This window comes from Callithrix jacchus, chromosome 3 (assembly GCF_049354715.1).
Source record: "Callithrix jacchus isolate 240 chromosome 3, calJac240_pri, whole genome shotgun sequence".
NCBI lineage: Eukaryota > Metazoa > Chordata > Mammalia > Primates > Cebidae > Callithrix > Callithrix jacchus.
In genome coordinates, this window is record NC_133504.1 from 68471222 (window position 1) to 68487335 (window position 16114).

Sequence of the window (16114 nt, forward strand, 5' to 3'; positions counted from 1 at the left end):
ACTGAAGGTGCCATGCAGTCTCAATTATGCCATGGCTTCAGAATACTCATCTACTGAGACAGTGCTATGTGCTACGAATAGCCCTGGTCAAGAAGTCAGGAGACTCCCACCAACTCCCAATATGACTCTTTGGGCTTTAGTTTTCCCACTGAGATGATAGGAAAACAGTATCTAAGGCCCTTTTCTCTTTAACATTCAGTCATTTCTGATTTTCTTACCAAACTTAGAAACGTGATGAATATTTGAAGAAATGATGGACAACTTGAATCCATAGGGACATGTAAAAATATTTTGTCTTCAATGATCAGCTGTTGGCATTTCTTAAATAACAGGTGTCTCTTGCCATCAGACCACAAAGAAAACTCCTATAAACCTATTTCTAAAATGGGAAAGGCAATGATATGGTTTGTCTTGCGGCAGCACAGATAATACAGCCTAGAATAACAAGTACTAAGCTGGCAATTAGGAAAACAAGTTTCTGATTCCACTCTGTCACTTACTGTCTTACCTTGCCAAATCGTTCAGGATCGCCATTTCCTAGTCTTTGAAATGGTTCTTTTAATTCACACTTTATTATCAGAGATGAAAAAACATTAAAAAATATAGCTACATGGTAGTCAATGTAATTGAAATATCAAGATTCTAGTCTTTCCTAATCCCATCAATAGTTCATGGTGATAATTACAATTCAATATATCCTGTGTATTCTGCTGTAGTCATATACAGTTTAATTATCTTCTTCCATAATAATGGATTTTTATAAAAGAAAAATTTGGATATTTATATTCATATTCCTGATTTTGAAACCAGATATGATTAAATCTCTGAATGTTTACTTAGTCAATTCATTTCATCTACTTCTCTGTAGGTAAAGAATTATAAGGCCGTGATAGAAGATTCAGAATTTTTCCTATTTGAAATGAAGGGATGCATCCACTAAAGTCCTGTATTAGCTCATTCCTTTAGGGAAATGAGCCAGAAATTCTTACTGGCAAATACCACTGTCAGTTGGTATACATTTCAACGAGATAATTTTTTTTCAAGATGGAGGTCTCACTCTGTCACCCAGGTTGGAGTTCAGCAGTGCCAACATGGCTCACTGTAACCTCCACATCCAGGGCTCAAGCAATCCTCCCACCTCAGACTCCAAAGTAGCTGGGACCACAGGCACAAACCACCACATCTAATTTTTTTGTTTGTTTGTCTGGGTTTTTTTTGAGACCAAGTCTTGCTCTTTCACCAGGCTGGAGTGCAGTGGCGTGATCTCAGCTCACTGCAACCTCCGTCTCCCAGATTCAAGCGATTCCCCTGCCTCAGCCTCCTGAGTAGCTGGGACTACAGGTGCGTGCCACCACACCCGGTTAATTTTTTGTATTTTAGTAGAGACAGGGTTTCACCATAGCCAGAATGGTCTCAATCTCCTGACCTCATGATCTGCCTGCCTCAGTCTCTCAAAGTGCTGGAATTGCAGGTGTGAACCACTGCATCCAGCCCGTTTTTCATATTTTTTGGTAGAGACAGGATTTCACCATGTTTCCCAGAATGGTCTGAAACTCCTGAGCTCAAGTGATCTACCCTCCTGGCTCTCCCAAAGTGCTGGGATTGCAGTCGTGAGCCACTGCACCTGGACCTAGAGAGAATAATTTTTTTTTTTATTCTCCAAGGGCTATCCTGGATAAAACGGGTTGAATCCTAAAAGTTTGTTTGCCTATACTTTAATTTTTTGTAACTTTGTGCCAAAAATAACTCTTGTTAATAATGAGGGCTTAGATTGTCAAGTCAGCTTTAAAAATAATTTTAACAACTAAATTGTAGAAAATAATGACTTTTGGCTGAGCACAGTGGCTCATGCCTGTAATCCAAGCACTTTGGAGGATAAGGCGAGCAGATCACCTGAGGACAGGAGTTCAAGACAGCCTGACCAACATTGTGAAGCGCCATCTTTATAAAAAATAAATAAATAATAACTTTTTCTTTTTCAGTCTGGTATAATGGCTCATGCCTGTCATCCCAGCATTTTGGGAGGCCAAGGCAGGTGGATCACTTGAGGTCAGGAGTTTGAGACCAGCCTGACCAATATGGTGAAACCCCATCTCCATTAAATATAAAAGTTGGGTGGGTGCATTGACTCACAACTGTAATCCCAACACTTTGGGAGACCCGAGCAGGCAGATCATGATGTGAGAAGTTCGAGACCAACCTGGCCAATATAGTGAATACCCTGTCTCTACCAAAAATGCAAAAATTAGCTGGGCATAGTGGCACACACATATAGTCCCAGCTACCCTGGAAGCTGAAGCAGGAGAATTGCTTGAGCTCAGAAGGCGGAGGTTGCAGTGAGCCAAAATCACACCATCACCCTGCAGCCTGGACAACAATAGCAAAACTCCTTCTCAAAAAATAATAATAATAACTTTTTATTAACTTTTTTGAGTAATATTGTATGAGGGAGGGATGTAGTTCAAAGAGAAATAAGTACATATAATTCTTTTTTTTAAAAAACACCCTTTGTCCCAATGCATGGTACATATAATTCTGAACAAGAAAAGTTGAGAGCCAGTCAACACCTGTCTGAACTCTGTGACACAAGAGATGCAGTGTAAGAGATTAGGACTAGAATTCCCTGTCTGACCAGTTGATGAGGTCACCAGTCCTGAACAACATTTTAGCTCCTCTAGGCAGGTCATTACAACCTCCAACTCTATGGAATTATTGTAAGGCCAATACCCATGATTCCTTCTCGTGGGTGTCAGTACCAACTAAATTATTTTTTTCTTGAGATTCTTTCTTCCTCTTCTTTTTGTTTTCCTTTGCTTGTTATTCATTTTGGTTGTTTTGATTTTGTTGATTTCCATACTTTTAGCCCAAGTAAAGATGTCAAAGAGAAATAAGTATGAAATGGGGTAAGAGGAGATAATTCCGCCAGATGGAAATGTTCAAAGCTGCGGAGGTTCAAAATAAGAAAAGTTGTTTCCTGATCATAAAGGAATACATGATAACAAAATTTTGAAAATTTAGAAAATGAATAAAACTCAACCAATGGATAACTATAATAAACATTGTCCTTTTTTTTGGTCTTTTTCCTATGCATTTTAATAAAATTGGAATGGTACCACACAGTCCATTTTACATTCTTCCTTTTCACTTACATCTTTAAGTTTTCCATTTGGATATTAAATACTTTTATGCAATGTTTGTGCATTTCAGGTCTTTGACCACCTCCATGTTATACCTTCCTCCACAGGTTACTTTGGCTATGCATCCTCAACCCATAGCTACTCTCTCTGGACCTTGTCAACTACTGGAAATTTCTGATATCTTTATTATCAAACTCAACTATCTCCCATTTTCACCACTACCTTTCAGATTTCCAAAGTCCGTACATCCCACCCTACCCTTCTTTTTATCTGAAAGTCCTCTATCTACCCCCGCAGCTTTTTCTTCTTACCAACAACAGAGCGAGTGGAACTCAAAATGTCTCTAACCATCAGCAGCAGTACCTGAGAACTTGTCAGAACTGCATTATTTCCAGCCCTACCCCAGACCTACTGAAACAGAAAGAGGGATCCGGCCATCTGTGTTTTTTTCTGTTTTGTTTCTTTGTTTTTTGTTTTTGTTTTTTGAGACGGAGTTTTGCTCTCGTTGCCCAGGCTGGAGTGCAGTGGTTCTATCTTGGGTCACCGCAACCTCCACCTCCCAGGTTCAAGCAATTCTCCTGCCTCAGCCTCCCAAGTAGCTGGGATTACAGGCATGCACCACCATGCCTGGCTAATTTTGTATTTTTGGTAGAGTTGGCGTTTCTCCATGTTGGTCAGGCTGGTCTCAAACACTCGACCTCAGGTGATCCACGCCCCTCGGCCTCCCAAAATGCTGGGATTACAGGCGTGAGCCACCATGCCCTGCTGGCAGGCTGTGTTTTAACAAACATTCCTGGTAGTTCTGATCCACACTCAATCAGAAAAACACTTAGGTAGACCTCACTCCCACTTACCACCTCTAACCAACTGTTTTCTGAACTTGCTTGTCTAACGTTTCTTCATTCCTCAGACAAATGTATTAAGCAATAAGTATGTCCCAGGCACAGGGCTGGCTAGGCACTGAAAACAATGTAAAACAGGCAAGTAGGCCTATTCTCTGTCCACAGGTCAGTAGAAAATATTAAAAAGTGATTATAAGGCCAGACACATTGGCTCGCACCTATAATCCCAGCACTTTGGGAGTCCACGGCAGGTGGATCACAAGATCAGAAGTTCAAGACCAGCCTGACCAAGATGGTGAAACTCTGTCTGTACTAAAAATTACAAAAAAATTAACAGGGCATGGTGGCAGACGCCTGTAATCCCAGCTACTCGGGAAGCTGAGGTAGGAGAATCACTTGAACCAGGGAGGTGGAGGTTGCAGTGAGCAAAGGTCATGCCACTGCAGTCTACCCTGGGTGACAGAGAGAGACTGTCACAAAACAAAAAATAATTTTAAAAATAAAAAATAAATAAATAAAATAAAAAGTGATTACAATAAAACTCCAGGGCTTGTGGGAGGCATATAGCATACACCTGATCTGCATGGTGGGAAGAGGGTGGTCAGAGAAAACATTGGTCTAAGAATAAGTGACACTAAAGCTGAAACCTGAAGGTGTCAGCCAGGTGAGGAGGAGTATGGGGACCAAATGCTGACTTTTTACAAGCCCTTTGGCCTCAGGGTAGATAACTGGATGGGTTGGGAGGGCGCAGGTGGGTAAGCAGGAGAGAATGAAGCTAGTTAGGAGGCTTCTGCAGTTACCAGGTGAGAGTTGAAGGCAGCCTGGACTGTGGCCACGGATTGTGGAGTGCAGACAGGCAAACAAACCAGCCTGTGATGAAGGCATCCTTAACACCATCTCAGCTCTTCAGAGGCCTCCAGCTCCCCCAGTTCTGGAGCTGCTCCCCTAAGGAGTACTTGGGGAATGTCTCTCGGGTTTACAGTCCCTGGGGCATATCAGGACGGTGTCCACTAGGCAGAGGTGTTTTGGGCAGAAAGCAACATGTAGGGGAACCAAGCAAAGCTCCTGATGGGCAGTGAGTAGGTGGAAGCCCTGGTACAGAGGGATCTAAGTCCTCTCCCAGCACTCAGAGCCAAGGCTCAAGCAGCATGGCTGAGCAGAGGAGGCTTCCTGGACCGTGCCTGGGGAGGACTCTGGCCCCTCACAGGAGTCCGGCTCCAACCCCCCTTCTTCCACAAAGCCTGGATCAGATCCCAAGCCTCCCTAGCATCCTGGGGTTGCCACCCCATAGTTTCTTTATCCCTCCACCAGAAAGCTTCATTTTCCCGGCTTTCTTCCACAATACACCTTAATGGCCCATTATAACCTGAGCCCAAATCATTAGCAAATGAAAAACGGGTTCGCTTGTCTCTAAGGCGGAGCTGGCTTGGTGGAGAGTGGGGAGAGGAAGCCAGGAGGGAGGTGCTTTCCCGCTGGTCTATTTCTAATGTTAATGAAGCAAAAAAAAAAAAAAAAAGATGGGGGGAAGCAGCTAAGTTTCTGTGTTAAAGCTGCTTAAAAATTCACTTTCGTATGTGTGCCTGTCAGGGTGTGTGTATGTTTCTTCCATGAGGTGTACTTAAATGTAGATAAGACTTGATGGGTTAGACGTCAGAGATGAAGAAGTTAGAGTAAAAGATGACTCCCAAGTTTGTGGCTGAGAGAACTGAGTGGATCTCTATTTTTATTCAACAGTTCTTCATTGAGTACTGAGTTCAGGATCTATAATGGTAAAGACAAATAAACCCCTATCTTTTTAGTGCTTACATTTTATTCTCAGAGACAGTGGGAATAAGGTGTTCAATTTGAGGTGCCCAGGAGACACCCAACTGAAGATGCCCCAGAAGGCAGATGGGATCCAGAAGTCCGGTACTGGAGAGAAAGGCTGGGTTGCAAATATTGGATTAGGATGAATCAGCATAGAGAGATTAATTGAGGCCACCAGAGTGGATGAGATCAATTGAACATTTTTATCAAGTGAGAAGAAAACAGATCCGAGGCTAGAGACTGAAAAGAAGTATCTAAAGCATGGGCAAGGAAGCTGCAAAGCTGCAATGGTTTCCTTGAAGACAGTCCTAGAATAATTCAAACGTATTAGCCTTCTTCATGCCTGAATTTGGACTTCTAAGCTACTGGAGAAAGTCATAGACCTGTGCTGATTGGTTCCAGAATAGACTCATTATCCCCCACCTCCACAATGCCCTGAAATAACTGTATTTTCCTGCTCAGTTCAGTCTGCCGTTCTCCTGCACCTGCCTCAGCACTTTCATAGAGATTCTAACTTACATAAGTATCACGGAGGTAACAAACCAATGGACAAGAATGCCTTCAGTCTCCCAGCACCACACTTGCAGACAGTCTTCCTTACAGGCCCGTCCTTGCTCTTCTTTCCTGTGGGAAGATGACCTTCTTTCCACTTGTGCTCAGATTCCCCTCCCAAGTCTTGGAGATAGATACCCTAACTCAAGATGCTGGTCTCAAACTCAAGATTAGCCCTTCTCTCTCAGGTCACTTCTTCTTTTCCTACTCACTCATTCTCAAACACATTTAAATATACTTATGTTTCCCACTAAAAAAGCCCCCTTTACTGCCACGCTTTTTTTTTTTGAGTCTCACTGTTGCCAGGCTGGAGTACAATAGCACAATCTCCGCTCACTGCAACCTCCACCTCCCAGGTTCAAGCAATTCTTCTGCCTCAGACTCCCTAGTAGCTTGTCTTCTGCCTCAGCCTCCCTAGTAGCTGGGACTACAAGCGTGTGCCACTATGCCCAACCAATTTTTTTTTTTTTTTTTTTTTGAGACAGAGTTTCGCTCTTGTTACCCAGACTGGAGTGCAATGACAACGATCTCAGCTCACCGCAACCTCCGCCTTCTGGGTTCAAGCAATTCTCCTGCCTCAGCCTCCCAAGTAGCTGGGACTACAGGAACGCACCACCATGCCCAGCTAATTTTTGTGTTTTTAGTAGAGACGGGGTTTTACCTTGTTGACCAGGATGGTCTTGATCTCTTGACCTCGTGATCCACCCGCCTTGGCCTCCCAAAGTGCTGGGATTATAGGCATAAGCCACCGCGCCTGGCCCAATTTTTGTATTTTTAGTAGAGATAGGGTTTCACCATGTTGGCCAGGATGGTCTTGTTCTCCTGATCTTGTGATCCTCAAGCCTCAGCCTCCCGAAGTGCTGAGATTACAGGAGTGAGCCAACGCGTCCGGCCCTGCAACCACACTTTTAAAAATAGTGGTCTACACTCACACTTGAATATACTGAACTCTGACTTAAGCTCTCCATCATCCTACTCAGCTTTTGCCAAGATTGCCATCAGCGTTCAAATTGCTAAACCCCATGGCAATTTCTCATCCTTGTTTTATTTGACCTCTCACCAGCATTTCACACTGTTGTTCATTCATGCCCTGTTTTCTTATTTTCACCTGGCTTCTATAACACCAACATTCTTCTGATTTTTCTCCTACCTCTCTGGCTTCTGCTCATTTCCTTGCAGATTTCTTTTTCTCTTTCGTTAAAGCAGTGTTTCTGACAAATTGGTTTTGAGCACGTGAGAAGAGGCTTTTTGAAAAATCCAAGTGAAGGAGTAATTTTGGTTGAGATATTTTATAAGAAAAAAAGAAGAATGGTTTCTTAACCATGTTTAGAATGGATACAAAAAGAACATCTGGTTAAAGATTATTAGGGTAGTCAATCAGCTGGGTGGGTAACCCTAGCTTCCCAGAAGGAGTTCTCAGTCTTATTAAAGTCTGTCAGAAAACTGTTCACGCACTTTATCAGGAATGCTAATTGCTTCCCAGAAGGAGTTGTAAATTACATCACACAAAAAATTTCTGTCCCAGACCAGGTTTGAGTCAATTTTCTTTCTCACTTTCAGCCTCTTAAATGTTGCTTTTCTTTAGAGTTCTCTCCTAAGCCATTCTCTAATTCTGCATATATCCCTTGTGCGATCTCGTCTACTCCCATGACCTCCCAAACACATGTCTGCACAGCCAGTTTCACACCTGACTTTCAGACTTTTATCTCTAAGAGTCTCCTGAACATTCCCTTGGACTTCCCACAGGCATTTCAAACCTGATGTATCCCAATCTGAACTCATTTTCCCTCCCACTTTGTGCCTCTTCATCTGTCTCCAGTCTCAGTTAGTGGTGCCACCATCCGCAACTGCCAACCCAAGAGCCAAAACATCATTTTTGACTTGCTTTTCCCTGACACCTCCTCCACTACTGTCAGCAATCCAAACTATCAAGTCACTTCTACATTAGATTTCATCTCTCCATTCCTACAGACAGGGTCATCATCTCAGTGACCTAAACCACTGCCTAACTGGTTTTCCTGCCTCCAGCCTTATCTTCCTCCAATTCATTCCCTATTCAGTAGTCAGTGTGATATTTTTAAAACAAAAACAATACTGGGCACGGCAGCTCATGCCTGTAATCTTAGCATTTTGGGAGGGTGAGGTGGCTGGATTGCCTGAGCTCAGGAGTGCAATACCAGCCTGGATAACAGAGTGAAACTCCATCTCTACTGAAAATACAAAAAATTAGCAGGGCATGGAGGCATGCACCTATAATCCCAGCTACTCAAGAGCTGAGGCAGGAGAATTGCTTGAACACAGGAGGTGGAGGTTGCAGTGAGCTGAGATTGTGCCATTGCACTCTAGCCTGGATGAGAGAGCGAGACTCTGTCTCAAAAAAAAAAAAAGTAATTTGGTCAGAATAATAAATGATCATGTTATTCCCATTTTAAGCCTTTAATTCTTTTTTCTTTTTCTTTTCTGTTTACTCTTAAGGCTAGAAAGTCCAAACTCAGCAACATAGACTACACAGAACTGATTTTCCAATTCCTACTCACTTTTGCTGGCCTTCCTTCCAAACTCTGCCCCAGCCCCATGCCTTTTTAATTTTCTTCATGTATTCCCTTGAGAACTTTTGAAAATGCTCATCCCTAACTAAGCTTGGGTAGTTCTTCCCTATTAACAATGTTTCTTTGGACTTATTCATGTTTCAACAAAAAACCTTATCCTACCTCCCTAATCCTCACCCTTCTCTGTGCTTCCATGACACTCAGCACTTTATCTGAGTGTCATGGAAGTGTATTGTCACTTATCTCACTGTTTTGTAAATTTTTTGTATCCCTCATTAGACTATCTGTGACTTAAAGATTTTTGTCAATTGTGCCTTCCATTGTGTCCCTAGTACTCTGCCTAGCAGTTGGTAGGCACCTGATACATATCTTGAATGAGATGAATGAATGACCATTATATCCATGTAATTTAATAGTCTCTAAAACACTATTTAAAAACAAATTATGGGCCGGGGGCGGTGGCTCAAGCCTGTAATCCCAGCCCTTTGGGAGGACGAGGCGGGTGGATCACGAGATCAAGAGAACAAGACCATCCTGGTCAACATGGTGAAACCCCGTCTGTACTCAAAATACAAAAAATTAGCTGGGCATGGTGGCGCGTGCCTGTAATCCCAGATACTCAGGAGGCTGAGGCAGGAGAATTGCCTGAACCCAGGAGGTGGAGGTTGCGATGAGCTGAGATTGTGCCATTGCACTCCAGCCTGGCTAACGAGAGCGAAACTCTCGTCTCAAAAAAAAAAAAAGAAAATTACGGTTGTGTGCCATGGCTCACGCCTGTAATCCCAACACTCTGGGAGGCCCAGGTGGGCGGATCACCTGAGGTCAGGAGTTCAAGACCAGCCTGACCAACATAGAGAAACACCTTTTCTACGAAAAATACAAAATTAGCCAGGCATGGTGGCACATGCCTGTAATTCCAGCTACTTGGGAGGCTGAGGCAGGAGAATTGCTTGAACTTGGGAGGCAGAGATTGTGGTGAGCCGAGATCTCACCATTGCACTCCAACCTGGGGAACAAGAACGAAACTCCGACTCAAATAAAAAATTTCACTTTCATTCTTGTTTTTCTTTCTTTTTTTTTTTTTTTTGAGACGGAGTTTCACTCTTGTTACCCAGACTGGAGTGCAATGGCACGATCTCGGCTCACCGCAACCTCCGCCTCCTGGGTTCAAGCAATTCTCCTGCCTCAGCCTCCCAAGTAGCTGGGACTACAGGCGCACACCACCATGCCCAGCTAATTTTTGTATTTTTTTTTTTTTTTTTTTTTTTTTAGTAGAGACGGGGTTTCACCACGTTGACCAGGATGGTCTCAATCTCTTGACCTCGTGATCCACCCGCCTCGGCCTCCCAAAGTGCTGGGATTATAGGCGTGAGCCACCGCTCCCGGGCCCCCATTCTTGTTTTCTTATGCTAAAAGTGATAAATATTATTATTATTATTGAGACAGTCTTGCTCTGTTGCCCAGGCTGGAGTGCAATGGTGCGATCTCGGCTCACTACGACCTCTGCCTCCCAGGTTCAAGCAATTCTCATGCCTCAGCTTCCCAAATAGCTGGGATTATATGTGTGCACCACCATGCACAGCTAGTTTTTGTATTTTTGGTAGAGACAGGCTTTCTCCATGTTATGCAAGCTGGTCTCGAACTCCTGATCTCAAGCTATCCGACTGCCTCTGCCTCCAAAGTGTGGGATTACAGACGTGAGCCACCATGCCCAGCCAAATATTATGTTTTAAAGACGCCATAGTTAAAATGAAAATCACTGAGAGGCCGGAGCCGGACAGGCCTGGCGCTGGAGGAAACGAAGCAGTGCAAACAACGAGCGAGCGAGCGCACGGCTGCCCCAGGATTCAGCACCGAGGCTTTCTCCTCCTCTCTCTCCTTGCTCTGTTGGCGCTCACCTCCACAGTGGCCAAAAAGAAAGACAAGGTGAAGAAGGACGGCCCGGGGATAGAGTGCACGGAGGAGTGGGCCTGGGGACCCTGCACCCCCAGCAGCAAGGATTGCAGCGTGGGTTTCTGCCAGGGCAGCTGCGGGACCCAGACCCAGCACATCCGGTGTAGGATCCCCTGCAACTGGAAGAAGGAGTTTGGAGCCGACTGCAAGTACAAGTTTGAGAACTGGGGTGCGTGTGATAGGGGCACTGGCACCAAAGTCCGCCAGGGCACCCTGAAGAAGGCAGGCTACCATGCCCAGTGCAAGGAGACCATCCACGTGACCAAGCCCTGCACCCCCAAGACCAAAGCCAAGGCCAAAGCCAAGAAAGGGAAAGGAAAGGACTAGAGGCCAAGCCTAGTTGCAGAGCAGCCCCTGGTGTTACCTGGGGCCTGACCCAAGCCCTCCCTCTCCCTGGCCTGAGATATAACCCGCCAGTGCCTTCCGTCTGCTTGTTAGCTTTAATCAATCATGCCCTGCCTTGTCCCTTTCATTCCCAAGCCCCACCCCTAAGTGCCCAGAGTGAGGAGGGACAAGGGATTCTGGGAAGCCTGAGCCTCCCCCAAAGCAACGTGAGTCCCAGAGCCCACTTTGTTCTTCCCCACGATTCCATTACTAAGAAACACATTAAATAAACTGAATTCTGCCAGCCCCCCCCAAAAAATAAAAATCACTAAAAATCTTTTACTCACAGACTATAACCACTACAATTTTGTTGTATCTTTTTCCTGGTTTCTGTATGTTTGTGTAAGTGTATCTATATGAACACACTTTTTTTAAAAACAAATGTGAGTATACTGTAATTCTATTTCGTGATAATTTATCCATAGAGTTGGGCTTTGAGATTATTTCTACATTTTTTGCTATTATAAAGAGTGCTTTAGGCCAGGCGCCATGGCTCACGCCTGTAATCCCAGCACTTTGAGAGGCAGAGGCGGGCTGATCACCTGAAGTCAGGAGTTCAAAAACAGCCTGGCCAACATGGTGAAACCCTGTCTCTACTAAAAATACAAAAATTAGGTGGGCATGGTGGCAATTGCCTGTAATCCCAGCTACTCGGGAGGTTAAGGCAGGAGAATGGCTTGAGCCTGTGAGGTAGAAGTTGCAGTGAGCAGAGATTGTGCCACTGCAGTCCAGCCTGGGCGACTGAGTGAGACTCAGTCTCAAAAAAAGAGTGTTTTAGTGAATATCTTTATTTAAGAGAGGAAAAGAGTGTTTTAGTGAACATCTTTATTTAAGAGAGCAAAATCACCTGGTAACCACTGAACAGGCTGGGGAGATAAAAACGGCTTATCTGAGGAGTTTAGAAGGGAGCAAAGACCACCTGGTGACCATCAAACAGGCCAAGCAGAGGCAAAACTCCTTCTCTGGGGAAAATTAGAAGTAATTCGACTTCCCTGTTTTCTAAAGCAGGCATCTGGTTCGAGATTTCTTTTCCTCAAAAAATTGATAAGTAACTAGAATTTCTATGCATCTCCAGAATGCCATGCCAAAACTCACTGTGTAAGCCTTGCTGACATTAAGGCACCAAAACGTCTACAAATGTAATAATCTGTCATGGCCTACATGGCTAATGTGGTCCAAATTACCAAAAATGCTCCTAAGGAAAAATCCACCACTGCATTCAATCCTCTTGCTGAGGCATCCAGCTGCACTCTTCTGCAGCGTTTTCTTACTAAAAGGCTTTTCTTTTTCAAACCTATACTGTTGTCGGTAAATTCTTTTTACCAACCCACTAGTCCACCACTTCTTAATGTCAGGGCTCTGACACCTCACCCAGCACTTAAAGCTATAGAACCCAGGAAGAAGAATTGTATTGAAAACAGAATCGATGGTATGACATTCCATCTATAAATGGAATTTGCTATGATTCCTGATTTTGTTTGTTTGTTTGTTTTGAGATGGAGCCTCACTCTGTCACCCAGGCTAGAGTGCAATGGCATGATCTTGGCTCACTGCAACCTCCGCCTCTCAGGTTCAAGCGATCCTCCTGCCTCAGCTTCCAAAGTAGTTGGGATTACAGGCATCTGCCACCACATCCAGCTAATTTTTTGTATTTTTGGTAGAGTGGGTTTCACCATGTTGGTCAGGCTGGTTTCAATGATCAGCCCACCTCAGACTCCCAAAGTGCTGGGATTACAGGCGTGAGCCACTGCACCCGGCCTGTGATTCCTAATTTTTAAAAATTAGTACATATTTACATTTTTCTTAACTTTTACTTTTACAAATAGTGCTGTAAGAAAAATTCATATATATAATTTTATTGATTTATTTTGAGATGGAATCTCCCTCTGTTGCCCAGGCTGGAGTGCAGTGGCGTGATCTCGGCTCACTGCAACCTCTGTCTCCTGGGTTTAAGCGATTTTCCTGCCTCGGCCTCTTGAGTAGCTGGGACTACAGGCACGGACCACCACACCCAGCTAATATTTGTATTTTTAGTAGAGACAGGGTTTCACCATACAAGCCAGGCTGGTCTCGAATTCCTGACCTCAGGTGATCTGTCCGCCTCGGCCTCCCAAAGTGCTAGGATTACAGGTGTGAGCCATCACACCCAGCCTGTATCTGACCATTCTTAGCATGGATTCTGAAAAAGGTAAATTACTAGGTCAAAGCATTTAATGTTTTTGATTCAGTTTGCCAAATTCCTGTCTACAAACATGTTTTAATTTAGATCCTCCATTATCAGTATATTAGGGGCCACTGGCCCAACATGGAACTGGACTCTGTGGGAGACTAAGGTCATGCCATCTTTTTGAGGAGATATGTCGTTGCTGAGATACATAACACACACAGGAAGCAACAGTTTGACACATATAAGAATACCACAAACAAATTGGAGATAGGAAATTCTATCAAATGCCAAAGTCTGTTGAGAACCTTTAACAAAAGAAGTAGAATAATTAAGACCAGAAGTAGAGAGAAAGAAGTGGAGACTGGGGAAGCAGATGATGAGGTGGGGAAGGTATCTAGAAAATCTTTGCATGGTGGGATGGGAAGGAGGGGGACTAAAAATTATTGAACTTTTTTTTTGAGACAGTCTCTCCCTGTCACCTAGGCTGGAGTGTAATGGTGCTGTCTTAGCTCACTGCAACCTCCACCTCCTGGGTTCAAGCAATTCTCCTGCCTCAGCCTCCTGCATAGCTGGGATTACAAGTGCGCACGCTGCCATGCACGCTAATTTTTTGTATCTTTAGTACAGATGAGGGTTCACCATGTTGGCCAGGCTGGTCTCGAACTCCTGACCTCGTGATCCACCGGCCTCAGCCTCCCAGAGTGCTGCGATTACAGGTGTTAATCACCACGTCCAGCCAAATTATTGAATGTTTTCTACATATATGCTAGGCACTGTGCTAAGCATTTTACACAGTAAAATGAAATAATATTTCATTTATTTCCCACAACAATCCTGTGATGTAGGTATTATTATTTTCATCCAGATGTGAATAATGTGAAACATTGAGTTTCAAAGGTATATTCAAACTTGCTAAAGATCACAAAGCTGGCAGGGCGTGGTGGCTCACGCCTGTAATCCAAGGACTTTGGAGGCCAAGGTAGGCAGATCACCTGAGGTCGGGAGTTCAAGACCAGCCTGATCAACATGGTGAAACCCTGTCTTTAAAAAGAAAAAAAAGATCACAAACCTGCTGAGAGGTGGCACCAGGTTTGACAAAGCTGGTTGGGCTCCAAAGCCCACATCCTGAAGTACGTCACTCAACTGACTCATTGTAAAGTCTGAAACATGTGCCTAATGAGGAACTGTATGCAGGATTTGGTATCAGTGACTTGAGCCATAGTTGGCACTCAGTAGATGCTTGAGGGAAAAAAATGAGGACAGAAAGAACTCCACATGCTAAGGCTTATTTCAGACATCAGACGTGTCAAGCAGGATCTAAACACCTACTTAAAAATATGTGACCATGGACTTAAGTGTAAATGTAAAGCTATAAAACTTTTAGAAAAAATAAGGGAAAATTTTTAGGATGTAGAGCTAGGCAAAGAGTTCTTTGACTTGATGCCAATAGTACAACCTATAAAAGGAAATATTAATACATTGGATCTCTCAAAATTAAAACTTTTCTCTCCAAAAGATCCTGTTGAGAAGATGAAAAGACAGCTGGGCATGTTGGCTCACACCTGTAATCCCAGCACTGGGAGGTTGAAGTGGGTGGATCAGGAGGTCAGGAATTCAAGCTCAGCCTGGGCAAAATGGTGAAATCCCATCTTAACTAAAAATACAAAAATTAGCCAGGAGTGGTGGCAGGTGCCTGTAATCTCAGTTACTCAGGAAGCTGAGGCAGAAAATTGCTTGAACCCAGGAGGCAGAGGTTGTAGTGAGCCGAGATGGCACCACTGCACTCAAGCCTGGGCAACAGAGCAAGATTCTGTTTCAAAAGAAGATGAAAAGCAACAGAAAATAGCCACAAATCACAAATCCAACAAAAAACTACTATGTGGAATATATAAAGAACAGTCAAAACTCAACAATTAAAAAATCAAATAATAAGGTTAGAAAATGGATTTTAAAAAGTGAGCAGACATTTCCACAGAAGATGTACAGGTGGCAAATAAGCACATGAAAAGATCTCCGACATCATTAGCCATCAGGAAAATAATGAAGATTTCAACCACAATAAGACATCACTACAGTTACTATCAAAATGGCTAGTGACGACATCAAGGGTGGGCAAGGATGTAGAGAAAGTGGATAATTAATTTATAACTGCTGGTTGGAATGTAAAATGGTCCAACCAATCTCAAAAACAGTTGGCCAGTTTCATATAAAACTAAACATGCAACTACCACATGTCCCATCAATTGCACTCTTTGACATTTATTCCAGAGACACAAATCTTGTTCATATAAATGCCTGTGCACAAATATTCATAGCAGGCCAGGCGCATTGGCTCAGGCCTATAATTTCAGCACTTTGGGAGGATGAGGCAAGCAGATCACCTGAGGGCAAGAGTTCAAAAACAACGTGGCCAACATGGCAAACCCCGCCTCTACTAAAAATATAAAAGTTAGTTAGCCAGGCATGGTGGCAGGTGCCTGCAATTCCAGCTACTCGGGAGGCTGAGGCACAAGAATCACTTGAAGCCGGGAGGCAAAGTGTGCAGTATGCCGAGATCACACTACCGCACTCCAGTCTGTGCGACAGAGTGAGACGCCGTCTCTCTTACACACACAAAACAAATATTTGTAACAGCTTTACTGGTAATAGGCAAAAAACTGGAAACAACCCACTCATCCTTCAATGAGTGAATAAACAAACTGTAGTACATACCACAAAATATTA

The 16114-nt window shown here is 43.7% G+C and overlaps 1 pseudogene; it reads left to right on the forward strand.

Moving 5' to 3' along the window:
• The first annotated feature begins 10635 nt into the window (after positions 1–10635).
• Positions 10636–11446, forward strand: LOC100405941 (midkine pseudogene; annotated as a pseudogene).
• The last annotated feature ends 4668 nt before the right edge of the window (positions 11447–16114 follow it).